Genomic DNA, 13,093 nt, shown 5'->3' with positions numbered 1-13,093 from the left:
TTATGTAGAGAAAAACTTATGAGGGCCTAAGTGCACCCTGCCCCAAATAGCCAAAAAAAGGCCTGGCACCTGAGGGGGAAAAGGCCTGGCAGCGAAGGGGTTAACTGGGGAGTCTAGTCAGATTCTGTTTTAAGGACCCTTGCTTCGCAGGTAAAATGGTCACCATCGGATAAGGTAACAGCACCAGTATACTCTGAATGAATTTGCTAACCAGTACTTTGCCTTGCGTTTCATGGTAATGAAGGGTATTACCTCCATATGAGTTGGGGAGTAATGGTGGTACTCTCTGGCTACATCAGCAGAATTAATTTAATGATTTTCAATGTTTTCAATCTGATGCACTTCAAATAGTACTACACAACTTAACAGGCAGTGATAGAAGGAGTGCTGTTTCTGACTACCTCTTGAAAAAAGATGCTTGTATTACACCTAAGGATGCACTTTGTGTACTGTAACGGTAACCATAGATAGCAGCACACCTATATGAAATACAAGCTCCCGTGCACTATCATATCCCTGATAAGAACTACCATGTCATATGAACGCTATTATTTTTAATGTGTGAGGACCTTTCCCTATGACTTATAACCCTATTTCTAAAATGTGACTTCTCTTCCTGATTGCAAGCCTGTGAATTAGGTTGTACATTTGGCTATATCATGCCCATCCAATGAGCCCACTCAGTACAAATGTTCAGGTTACTGTTCACACCGCACACCATTTCTGATTCACCAAGTCCGTAATGATACAAAAGCCTCAATCCTCCATGTATTTAGGAAGTAAAAGGAATGAAAGCATTGAGGGAGCAATCTCTCTAATTATATCTTGCATTTTCTCAGCTGTGAACCTATTCCGTCCTTTGGCTGTGCAGGCCAATAACCACATTCATGCCTCGTTCAGACATGCAACTCTCTATCTCACTTCTTGTGATGGAAAACGTTAGGTACTTGCAATTAGGCCTAGCAAACATAGAAATTATATCTGCAATTGCACGTTTGGGTTATTCCTTTTGCATCCTTTATCAGGTTTTCTAGCGGCAATGTAACTATAGTAATTGCTAGGATTTTGCTAGAGTACAGTAAAGGGGTGATTCTAGGAGAACACATCAAATAACCTGTCTAGTTTCTGACATGACTAATAATCCATACCAAAATGTGACCTTTGATATTATACAGTAAGGCAGGTGTTCATTGGGCACTTGTCTTCTCTGATCCTCATGAGTGGGGCAGGCAACCTGCCAAAAGGAATGTAATGGGTGTCACCAGAAACTCTTGCTGTGTATCAAGCCAACCTACAGAACAATTAGTGTCCTTCCAGGCAGCACATGGGAATACATGATCAGTATACATACTAGAGTTCCTTAAGTAATGATTATTTTTGTTAAAAAAGACCAGCGTCAAATGTATACAAGTGAAGCTTTCTCACCTCATCGCTATTCTTCAAAAACATGAAAAGATGCTGCTTGTCTTTCACTGATATCAAAATAATTGGGTCAGCAGCGAAAATCTCAATAGTGTCTTGTGTAAATTCAAATTTCCTGATTTGGTCTCAATTATTAAAATTGGATCCTCTTTTCATCAATATTAACAACTTTTCCACTGCTATCTTTGCTTTAAGCCTCATAGAAGAGCCATGTGCAGGCATGCCTTTTATGTTTTTTAAAATAATTTTAGCATGCATTGCAGACTTGACACTGTGTTAATAAAGTCCACGTTTGTGCATTAAGGTTAGTTGATTGTATTGTACACTTAGCGTACATCTGCTAGGAAAATCAGACATGTGACTATTCTAGTCGTTTTTGTGCAAGCTCACTGTGTTTGTGAGTTCCAGATTGCCACACTTCTTTGGCATCGTGTTTTTTCAGCTGACAGCGGAATTTTCTACTTTTCTGTTGAAAATTAAAGGAGGTAGTAGCTGCAGGGCTTTTTCAAGCTGATCTTGTAAAGTTAATTGCTGATGGACCCCAAAAGTAACAAAAAGCTAAAGCTCCTGCACTTTCTAATGCTTTGAATGATGGCACGGTTTTTAACCTGGTGCAGTAAACACAAATTCCGAACTAATAAGTCCCCTCCTGCTCCATTGACTTGACCTCACCATGCATCTACATACTACTGAAAGTACACAAAACGGGCCCATTTCCCCGGGTAGAACCATCATTTCTGGCATTGGCTCCCCTACGGAGAAATTGTCGGAATACATAGATATTTTTCTCCAGCCCTTTGTCCAGAATTTATCCTCGTACATCAGGGACACCAAGGACCTACTGTGTAAAATCATTGATTATGACTGGACTGATGGCCACTATTTAGTCACGTTGGATGTCACTTCATTGTACACGAGCATCCCGAGAATAGAGGGACTTACTGCCATCCAACACTATCTGGACACTAGGGATGCCTCCCTTTTAGACCATACTAATATGCTCATGGACCTGATAAGTCTGGTCCTGGATAATAACATATTTTTACATAATGGATGTTGGTATCGCCAGATACAGGGAGTAGCCATGGGGGCTAAATTTTCCCCATCTTATGTGAATCTCTATATGGGGTACCTAGAGAAAATACATGTGTGGCGCTCCTGTCCTCCACCCCTGACACAAAACATTCTATATTGGGGCAGATACATCGACGATATCTTGATTTTTTGGTCAGGCGATGCACCCACGCTTCTACTCTTTATTGAACACCTGAACAACAATATCTTCAACATTAAATTCACTCATGAGGCCAGTCAATCTTCCATCAATTTTTTGGACCTTACCATTTATATTGAACATGGCAAAATATGTACCAGACTCTTCAGAAAGCCCACAGCATGCAATGCTGTCCTGCACGCCACCAGCTCACATCCAAAATCCCAAATCAATGCTATCCCGTATGGGGAAAGCACCAGGATCCGTCGTAATTGTAGTGAGGAACAGACATTCCGTGAAGAACTACGCAACATGGAACAACATTTGAGGCATAGAGACTATCACCCCCAGACCCTCAACAAAGCCGTCAATAAGATCATAAAAATCAAACGTCCTAACTTACTTACTAACACTAAGAAGAACGATTCACAGAAACACATCTCTCTGGTTATAAAACATAGTGCAGTTAGCTCCCATATCCACAAAACTGTACGCAAACATTGGCCAACACTACTAACAGACGACACATTAAAAAATGGGCTTACTGCAAACCCCAGTATCATTTACATGAGGGGCACCACCCTACGGGACCAGCTATGTCATAGCTTCATGCCATCTGAGAGTAGGGATACATGGCTGCCCAAACCGCCACCTGGTACCTACAGATGTGGACATTGCAACATCTGTTGTTACATTAAAGACAGGACAGTGAGTTTCCAGTACAACACTCAGATCACGCAAAAACTCAAACATTTATAAATTGCAACACGAGTTATGTGGTGTATTGCATTGTCTGTACATGTGGGCTTACCTATGTGGGAAGCACCTTTTGACCTTTAAAAGAAAGAATTCAAGAACATTTGAGAGCCATTCGGTCTTCCAACATTAACTATCCCTTTGCGATCCACTACAATGAGACCCATGGACACAGAGAAGTTTTGGACATACATATCCATGGTGTTGACTCTGTAAATAGGATGCCTCGAGGAGGCAACCGCATTTTGGCCCTTAGACGCCTTGAAAGTAGGTGGATCATTAAATTACGAGCAGTAGAACAGGGCCTCAATATCCATAAGGACCTTCATGTGTTCCTCTGAAACTAGGTACTGTGCCCCTTCTCCTCATTATATCCTCACTATGTGACCAGTGACTTTTCTATCCATAGGATATAAATTTGTATCTATTTATATTTCATAGTCTTCCCCATGGGGTGTAGAAAACAGTATACGGGCACCAGGAAACTCACTTCTGTCCTATCATTTTGCTGCCTATTTTTTTAACCTTTCCCCTCTTCCTTTTCTTTGTGTTTACAATACATGTGTTAATGTACCTTGCAACAGTATTGGCAATCCACTGTCCCTTTCGAAATTGCGTATATTTGTCTCTCTGTACAAACTTTGGAGTGCTCTCTCTGTGTCCTCTATATCATGCCTTAACGACAATGTCAAGAGCACTATATATAAACCATGTCTCATTATAAACATGCTGTACGCCGTTAGATATATGTTTATAATTGATGTCCATGCATTTATATTATGCTTAATGTCCTGCATTTTCTCTTACTGATGCAAAATTGCAAAGAACTCACTTCACATGCACCCTATATACCTCTTTTCTTGTAAAGGGATTTGTCTACAACCAACTATTGTATGTATGTCTAACTCTGGTGATGGGATCTCCTTAATACCGCTTTTCTCTGTGGACAACAGTCCCAAAGTATGGGCTTTCTCAATTCTAGTACTGGCATTCACCCGGTTTTCTCGAGTTCATTTCTACTAATTTTTTCACGTTGCTATCAAGGCACCATGGCGCGGACACCCGCGCAAACACATTCAATATGGCGCCCAATATGGCGTCTCTATACGGGGGTTCTATGCCCGCTTTTCAGTTAGGTAAGGTGTTAGTCCTTCCTTCATTTCAGAGTGCGCGTATTTACACGCGACACTCCACAACGTCTTGTTTCCGCATGGAACGTGACAAAGTTATCACGCGCTGTTAATCTATTACATGGACCGCGGTGTCTAGATTCCCGGATCCTGGGGAAGTACGGGTAAGGGCTTATGCTTTCTATTCTTTTCGCCTCTGTTTTTCTTTAAATAGATCTCATTAGATTACATTGGAGGCACTGTTAAGGGAGGGCATCATGCCTCTACGCATGGAGGTAGACTTTGACACTGCTAATGTAAAGTTTGATCTGACAGGCACGGAGTTTAGCCACTAGGATACTTTAATGTGTGCATTTTCTTAAAAGATACCAGTCGCATGACCCAATCTACTCGTTTCTCTGGGCATGAGCTTTGTCATACACCTCATCTAACTTGAACTATTTGGCAGCGATTTACTGTGTATTATCTGGCATTCAGCCCATTTCCAAAATAGAACATTTAAACGCATTTAATTTGGAGCCCCGTCTTTTTCTCTCATAGTCTTCGCAAGGTTACTTTAATTACTCCTCCATACCTTAGTTGCTGCTTTCGGGTCTATTTCATGCTTCTAATGGAACTTGTTCTCCCCTCCTCTTGTTTTTAATTCACAGACTGGGTCTACTTAGGCCTTTGCCACAGTGTATCTCCTACACTACGGATACACTCTACAGGATAGTCCATCTGCTTTATATAAGCATTTTTCCTGTGAAATAAGGAGCTCCATTTCTACTTTGATGGAGGACTCATTGGTTACCCATGGTAGGTTTGCTTTTGCCTTCCTGCACCGCATCTCTGTCGCATTACTTTTAGACTAGAAACTCACATCAATAATTCAATTTCTTTTGGGTCTCCTCCACAGATGTAGAATCTTCATTCGGAATACTAACGGAAACATTATAGTTAACCCTACTTCTGTCCTCGAGGTAATCTACACTTCTCTACGGACACTATCTTGTCTCACTTATATACACAGGATGTGAACTTTATCACTATCCTTTAACCTGGGGTTAATGAGCACCCTCGTTTTTGCACGCATTTCCCTTGTGATGGTTTTTCACTGTCTTGCTCACCTACACATAATCTTTCTTTCTCATTTTTGCCTATATTCACAGCTATGCTTTTTAGAGGGCTTTTCTTTTGATACACAACACTGTAAGACTATGGGTTATCTCTTTTCTTACTAGACTTACACTTTAAATGGGCGTTTACAATGTATGCAATAAATATCCGCTTGCTGTTAACTTCAATTCTAAACTAACATGTCACTCCTATTTGTACCTACCGGCTGGTAGTGATTTTATTTGTGAAGAGTTCCAATTTGTTTTTGTTTTCAGCATTGAAGAAGTCCGTGAGGACGAAACACGTTTTGGCTGTTACCGAATTCTCATATATTTGTTGTAACATATGGACTTTAATATCTCTGTATATGTATTTGTTCTTTCATTTCTAAGGATTAAAAATTCCTCCGCAAGCTTATCCATCTTGGACTTATCACTTCGGAGTGCCCTGGTTGCTCTTTCTGCTAAACAATACATAAGCACACATTCATTGGTGTGTATTCAATCTGGATTGCAGGACAACATATGTCTTTTGTTCAGTCTAGTTGCGTGTCAAACTGTAGCACATTGCATCCTTTTTCCAAAAGAGAAATGCCCCTCTAAGTCTGGTCATTTCCCCTTGACGTTCTCACTCCCGGGATATACTTCATGCTTGTGACAGAGTAACTCAACCGTCAAACTCTAAATCGGGCCCATACTGTTTTAAAGCAGCTTCTCCTCATTGCCATATGAGTTTTTTTGTTGACCGTTCTTTGGTGCTGGGACGCCCTGCTTGGGCAGCTATGCACTTTACAAATTTAAAACATTAACATAAATATTCAAAATGTGGCTAGTTTGCACACATAAATTCAATCTAAGAGGCAGCTATCCGAAAAGGCATGTTAAAATTAGAGATTGAAAATTGCACAACTTTATGGAACAAGACTGTAATTTTACAATGGGACCTACATACTAGATAGCATAATAAAATTCACATTCTCAACATGTTGAAGAATAACATGCCAAAATACATTCATTGGGCAGGTTGCTATTTGTGAGGCTATTGGCTGTGAACACAAGGAAGGTGGCCTTCATGGGAAAGCAGAATGCCACCCCTGATTTTGAATTCCCAAGTAGGAGTTTTTTAGTTGAATCAACCTGTATTCGTTAAAGGAACAGGTGCTGAATTACAAAGGTTTCCTGTTTGGGAAGACATCAGCAAAACAGACAGTGGTCCATTAGAGGACTTACTGCTAGCCACAAAACTACCTAAAACGATTCCCTAAAGTAATAGCGCTCAACAAGTTACCACATACTTTAAGGTGTCTGTGACTCTTTCAAAAGTTTGCAACTACATGTGTGGAGAAAAACATTGCAAATCAAAATTGGGAGGGGACACCGCTTTTACGCCGCATTCCATTGCAATTCAGAATCAGTCATACAACCCCTTTTGCTTTTCCGATTTGCTCACAAGGTGTAGTACATAGCCAAACACCATTTTGCTGTTTTATACCTTGTGACTTTGTGAATCACAAAGTTTGGAGACATCAAGTGGTGTTGTACATCTGGCCACTGGGGGCTTTTACTGCATGGAATGCAGTGGTATTAAACCCATACTTCACAGGGAACCATGAAATATGGAAAATATTTCACCATTTCCTATGACATAAGGGTTTCATCCGCATGAGTGCCACTATCTACTCTGTAGCGTTAATACTATCAAGGCTACAGGGATTCTATGGCAAGGTTTTGTAATTAGGTTGCCAAATTTACCTGAATTATACAGCAGAAAATCCAAATTATGGGGCACATTCTCTGGCACATTATTTTCATCTATTGAACTGGGCACAAAATTGTAGGTGAGGTCTGCAATCTATTGGACCAATTATGTGACAAATGCTTTAAATCCACAATTACAGAGTTCACACTGCAGCCACAAAACTGTGTACCATTGTCTCCTTGGTCGTTCTTGTCTTTGCCCTTCTTGTCCTAGTGTGCTTATTATCATAACTCTTGATGTTTGGCCATTCTTGTCCTTCTTAGTTCCTCCAGTCTTGACTGACCTCTGGTGTCCAAGCACTCTTAGCTTTTTTCCTCCTGCTTTGGGTTTCCTGGCCATTCTGGATCCTTGTCATCCCCTCTTAGGTTTTATTGCTACTACAGTCATTGGTCCTGGCCTTCTTGATTCAAGTTCTACTTGTTCAGGTCCTCCGCAGCCTGCTCATTTTGATCCTGGTCCTCCTGGCATCCACTGTCCAGTCCCCTTAGTTTTCCAGATTCTAGTTGACCTTCTTACCTCTGATCACCCTCACTCAGGTCCTGCTACCTGCAATGATTGCTCTGCCCTAATTGGTTACCCGAATCCTGGTCCCCTTGGTCTCGGTCTTCTTGGCTCTCTGAGCCCTGCTTCCTTTACTCCAAGTGATGATCTTTTTAGATCACCTAGCCCTCCTTACTCATGTCATATAGGTGCCCTTGGTACTGGTCACCATGATCTTCTCGGTCACTGGGTCAAGATCCATGCTGCTCCACATTCTTCTGGCCCTCCTGATCCTTCTCACCCTGGTCCTGGGGCCTCCTAATCCTGTTTTTCCTTCTTCTGTTTCTCATTGGCTATTTGTCCCTGTTAGACCTGGCATTCTTGGCGTGGCCTTCCCAATAACTTTTTGCCCTCCGACCTCCTGTTTTTCTGACATATTTTTTCTGGCCCTTTATCACTGCTGACCAGTGCTAAATTGTGTGTGCTTTGTAAAACATGGTTACCTTTGGCTTCTCCATAATTGGCATATTTAATTTACTTGTAAGTCCCTAGTGATGTTCACTGTGATTCCCTAAGGCCTGTAAATTAAATGCTAGTATTGGGCCTGTAGCACTGATTGTGCCACCCATATAGTAGCCTCTCACGTAGGTCTCAGGCCTGCCACTGCAGAGCCTGTGTGTGCAATTTGAACTGCAATTCCAACCTGGCAAGTGTAGCCCCTTGCCAGGCTCAACCCTTCCTTTTTATTGCATGTAAGTCACCCTTAATGTAGGCCCTAGTTAGCCCTAAGGACAGGGTGCAGTGTATATAAAATGTTGCACATGCCCAGGTAGTGAAAAACTGCTAAATTTGTTTTCACCATTGTGAGGTCTATCTCTTCCATAGAAAAGAAAAGCAGTTTGGGGCCCTTCAAACATTTTTTAAGTATAACTTCCCAATGGGAAAAGATGTAAATATGGAGTTTGGTGCCCCTGGACAATTTAAAATCACGACTTATGGTGAAGTTGGATTTTAAATGTAAGTCTGAAAATGCCACTTTTAGAAAGTTTGCATTTTCTTACTTTAACTATCTTGTGTCACTGCCTGTCTCTGAATACGTGTCTGGGGTAGATGACAGCTGGGCTTTGTGCATTTCTGCTAGGCAGTCACTCACAAAGGGAGCTTGGGTGTAGCATTTGCATATTGATGGCCCATCATCAGGATGATGGGTCTTCCTGGACTAGATGGGAGGGAGAATCTGACACTTATGAATAGGGCTGTGCCTCTCCCCACACAAAGGGCTGCATAACACCCTGTGTAGTGTCTGGAGTTGGAGGCGGCAGGAAAGGAACCCAGGGGACTCCAAAGGATTGTCTGGAAATTTCAAATCAGAACTCTACTGGAACAAGGGCACTTTGCAAGGAAGAAGGACTGCTGTGCTGTCAGGAGGGACTGCCACTCTGCACTGCATTGCTGTGTTGGCCTATTGCTTCTGTGTGCTGAACTGTAGGAGGGATGGACACTCAGTTACTGTTCTGTGTGTTGGCCTGCTGCCTGCTGCTTCTGTCCTGCAGGAGAAAGACTGGACTCTCCTAGATGTTTCTGACCCCCAAGAGTATCCAAGGGCTTGTTGGCTTGCCCCCAGTTTTTCTGCGCAGTAACCCGGGGCATCAAGGGCCTCATATCCCCACATTTCTGACCCACTGTCCGCTTCCTCATCCAAGGACTCCAGTGCAGGGCTTCCACTCAAGTCCTGCCCCGCACCTACAACCCTAGGACTGTATCTTGTCAGACTGTGGCTTAGCTCACATCATGTGCCTCTTTTCCTCTGGGATCACTAGGATCGCTGATTTTGCTTGTGCAGCAGCTCCTCAGAGCCTCTCGCTGCAGTGAAGCCTGCAGCCCACTTGATTTAGCCTGAGCGTGCGGTCCGCTGACCTCGGGGGGTGCTGAGCACCAACCTGACTATCTTCAAAGGGACGCAGGCCCTGTATGCAAGGCCTGCCAACTTCACAGGACCTAGCTGTGGCCCACTGACACCAGGGAACCCAGCCATCATCCCCACCAACCTTGGGGGAAGCCAAGCACCAGCCTGACTCTCTTCTAAGAATGCGGGCCCTGTGGTCGAGGCCCACCAACTTCAAAGAATCCAGACTCAGCCCGGATGTCGCCCCCCCCTTACCTGCAAGGATCGTGCTGGGTGCCGCTACCACAGGCTGCCGGAGCGGCTGAAATCGGACTGTGCTCCATAAGCCGCCTAGAGCATATTACTGTATTTCCCAAAGAGTGCCCACATGATTTTCTCTGCTAATCTGTTCCTCATCTCCCTGGAGGGAATGCGGCATCACTGACTAATCTTGGCACTATTGAACCAAGGATATTACTTTCACATCATTGAGAATCACATCAATGATATTTTTGGGACCCTTAGACCCATTCTGCTTATTTAGTCTAAAACTGCATAACGTTCAGCTATTTAATTTGAGTTTTGTTGTTCTGGTCTTATTTTAAGACAATAATCAATTTTCTAACCTTGTGTTGAGTCTTTTTGTGGTGTCCGTCACTGGGTTGCTGTAATTAAGAAGTGCAGAAATACTTTACACATTGCCTTCTAACTTAAGACGGACTGCTTTGTGCCAAGCTACCGGGAGTGAGCGAGGGTTCATTTAGGGGGTGTATCTGACTTACCCTGACGAGTATTGTAGTCCCTACTTATACAGAGCGCACACTGCTGCCAACTGGAGACACAATTTCTAACAGTCCCGATCTCCTCTAGGATTAATAGGAGTGGGTCTCCCTTGGCTTGGTTCTTCTTCTTCAGTGTCTTCTGCCTCTGGTCAACCTGGCCCTCATGGTGGTCAATCTCCTGACCTTTATTCTACTTCTCTGGATACTTTTTATCATCCCCCATTAACTAGTCCTACTCATTCTTTCCTCAACCCCCTTCTACATTTACTTTAGTCAAGTACAGCCTCCAAGCAGTTCACTCAGATTTTCTTTTTCTTTTAGAATTCTGTTGCTGAGATAGTGCTGCCAAGGAAATAAGTGAGAGCTCTCTAAAGGCAGGACCTTTCCCACCTAAAACACTGCTTAGCATGTTACAAATTGAAACTAACATTCCCAAGACACGCTATGAAGGTGGATACACTATCAGTGTGGCTGAAAGGGCCATCCATGGCATGGAACCAACAAGCACCTATGCCCTAAACCCAGTGTACTAGGTGAATATTATACAACACTGTGTTTATTCACAGGCATCTGAACGAACACTGCCTGTTAATTACCCTGATATATTACTTATCTATCTCCTACAGAAGTCCATCTACTCTGCCTCATTCAATTTACCACCTGCAAGTGTCCAAAGAATTGTGCTACAAGTGCCAATAGTCTAATGTACGCTTCCCATTATGTGGTTAAAAGATATCACCTATATCTCCGGATTCCCTGATTACTGCTGCTTGTTGGCTGCTGCTGTGTTGCCTGGACTAAAATACTAAGCAAGCACAGTACCTCTTCATCAGAAGCCTAAAGCAAATACCTGGCCTTCGAAAAAGCCCAGAAAAAGCCCATCCATTAGAAATCATCAAAGCATTAAGAACAATGTATTCTCTTGAGTGAGTAAAACATTTATGTAACCTGCTTTACAACCACTTGCTCTCTGCCATCTGAAAGAAACACACTTAGGGATTCATTTAGAAGCCTCTTGTGCTTCTAAATGAATCCCTTCTAAATGTGCCGCCGTATCATAATTAGTTTTTATGCAATTGCAGCGCAAAACAGTCCTCCACTACGCCCGTATTTAAAAAAAAAAGGCAATGTCACAATTGGGCCAGTTTGTAAACCCTTGCGCCACATGTGAGAAAGTAGCCTCTTTCTAGCATGGTTACCCCCACTTTTGGCCTGTTTGTGAGTGGGTGTCAGTGTGTTTTTACTGTCTTACTGGGATCCTGCTAGCCAAAACCACAGTGCTCATAGTTAAAACCCTATTTGTCAGTGTGTTTTGCCTGTCTCACTGAGGATCCTGCTAGCGAGGACCCCAGTGCTCATAGTTTGTGGCCTTTGTTTGTCTTATCAGTGGTGCTTAACTGTGTCACTGAAGTTCTGCTAACTAGAACTCCAGTGCTTATGCTCTCTCTGCTTCCAAATTAGTCACTATAGTTTAGTGACTTCATATTCCAATTCCAATTGGCACACTGGACCCCCTTATGAGTCCGTAGTACATGGTACCTAGGTACCCAGGGCATTGGGGTTCCAAGAGATCCTTAAGGACTGGAGCATTTAATTTGCCACCCATAAGGAGCTCAGACAAACCCTTCTTCAGGGCTGCCACTGCAGCCTGCGTGAACTAGCGCACCCACTATTTCACAGCCATTTTCACTGCACTAAAGTAACTTATAAGTCACCTATATGTCTAACCTTCATTTATTGAAGGCTAGGTGCAAAGTAACTAAGTGCAAAGTCCATGGCCAATTCCTTGGACTTCATCAGTGCGGGGATACCACTTCACATGTGCACTACATATAGGTCAATACCTATATGTAGCTTCACAATGGTAACTCTGAATATGGCCGTGTAAGGTGTCTAAGATCATGGAATTGTACCCCTATTCCAAATCTGGTATTGGGGGGCCAATCCCATGCATCCTGGGGGCTCCACCATGGACCCCCTGTACTGCCAAACCAGTTCTCTGAGGCTTGCACTGCAGCTACACCTGCTGCCACCTCAAAGACCGGGTTCTGCCCTCCTGGGGTCTGAGCAGCTCAGTCCCAGGAAGGGAGAACAATGCATTTCCTTTAGGAGGAGGGTGTCTTTGGAAATAGGTGTTACAGTCTTGGGAGGGGTAGCCTCCCAAAGCCTCTGGAAATGCTGTGAAGGGCACAGATGGTGCATAAGCCAGTCTACTCTGGTTCAGGTACCCCCAGTCCCTGCTCTGGCGTGAAAATGGACAAAGAAAAGAAAGGGGAGTGACCACACTCCCCTGTCCATCACTACCTCAGGGGTGGTGCCCAGAGCTCCTCCAGTGTGACCCTGGCGTTAGCCATCTTGTTTTCCAAGGTGTGGGGACACTCTAGAGATCTCTGAGTGGCCAGTGCTAGCAGGTGATGTCAGAGACCCCTCCTGATAGGTGCATACCTGGGTAGGTAGCCAATCCCCCTCTCAGTGCTATTTAGGGTCTCTCCCGTGGGTGTCTCTTCAGATTCAGCTTGCAAGACTCCTCCAGGATTCCTCTGCAACCTTTGCTTCAGCATCTGACTGT

General features: G+C 43.4%; 1 long non-coding RNA gene across 1 annotated transcript in view; it reads left to right on the top strand.

Annotated features, from left to right (window-relative positions):
- The first annotated feature begins 4,527 nt into the window (after window positions 1-4,527).
- The window catches only part of LOC138296287 (uncharacterized), a 55,192-nt gene continuing 46,626 nt past the window's right edge, over window positions 4,528-13,093 (top strand). Inside the window, exon 1 of the long non-coding RNA XR_011203804.1 lies at window positions 4,528-4,685. This is a non-coding gene — a long non-coding RNA (uncharacterized lncRNA). The remainder of the gene's footprint in view (window positions 4,686-13,093) is intronic.

This window comes from Pleurodeles waltl, chromosome 5, assembly GCF_031143425.1.
Source record: "Pleurodeles waltl isolate 20211129_DDA chromosome 5, aPleWal1.hap1.20221129, whole genome shotgun sequence".
Classification (NCBI taxonomy): domain Eukaryota; kingdom Metazoa; phylum Chordata; class Amphibia; order Caudata; family Salamandridae; genus Pleurodeles; species Pleurodeles waltl.
This window is presented reverse-complemented; position numbering and strand designations above follow the sequence as displayed.